At 40.7% G+C, this 915-nt stretch overlaps 1 non-coding gene across 1 annotated transcript; it reads right to left on the bottom strand.

The window, feature by feature from the left end:
- Positions 1–242: 242 nt before the first annotated feature.
- Positions 243–314, bottom strand: TRNAH-GUG (transfer RNA histidin (anticodon GUG)). Its single transcript has one exon. It is a non-coding gene; the product is annotated as a tRNA-His (tRNA).
- Between the last annotated feature and the right edge of the window lie 601 nt (positions 315–915).

Genomic DNA, 915 nt, shown 5'->3' with positions numbered 1-915 from the left:
CAATGATTTGTGCCAAAATTTTGTAACAATCAATTTCATCAACTTTGAAAGGGAAAAAAATTCAAATGTGCCAATACACACACCGTCATAATAGATTATATGAATGTCATTAGATGATAAAAGCAATGATTTGTGCCAAAATTTTGTAACAATCAATTTCATCAACTTTGAAAGGGAAACCACAAACAATTGTCTGTAGACTAACTTACAATTTATGTGATACAGGAAAAAGAAAAACATAGTGTGGCTGCTGGGATTTGAGCCCAGGTCTCCACGGCCACAACGTGGAATTCTCACCACTAAACTACAGCCACTTTGATGTTTAAGTTTTACACAGGATCTCTGTAATACATATCATACACAGGTTTCCTCAAGTGTTCCAATCAATCTTGAGGCCACGAAAGAGTTGGTTGCCTGGTCACCGGTGACTTCGACCGCGAACACACTGATCACCACACTAAGCGTACATCAGTACATGTCCCTGTACATCCGGAGGATGCAGAATAGACTAATTGCTTTGGAATTGCGAATACGTAATTACCAGCCTACGAAGTTCCTGTATCCAGAAAAAAAATCGATATGAAGCCGCATAGCCCCAAAACAGATGTGCATAAACTTGTATAGTATTTGCAAAGAGTAGAATGCACCGGTGATACTCAACCTTTGCAGGGAGGAACACTTTAATTAGTCCATAAACATGCAAGTGGTTAAATCAAACCGCTATTATTATACTGTACTTACTAAACAAACCTAGAGTATATAACCTACCCCGTCTCCTCTGCGAGACGGCAGACAGACTTCAGTCTGAAGCCCCAGGACGTCAGATTTCAGGTGGACTAGCGGCAGCTGCACCAAACAAACAAAGCCTACGAGCGAGCGAGATCTGTATGCGGTGAAAAGAAAAGGGGAAATTTC

The sequence above is a fragment of the Triticum aestivum genome, chromosome 6A, assembly GCF_018294505.1.
Source record: "Triticum aestivum cultivar Chinese Spring chromosome 6A, IWGSC CS RefSeq v2.1, whole genome shotgun sequence".
NCBI lineage: Eukaryota > Viridiplantae > Streptophyta > Magnoliopsida > Poales > Poaceae > Triticum > Triticum aestivum.
The sequence above is the reverse complement of the archived record's forward strand: the minus strand, read 5'-3'. Positions and strand labels throughout refer to the sequence as shown.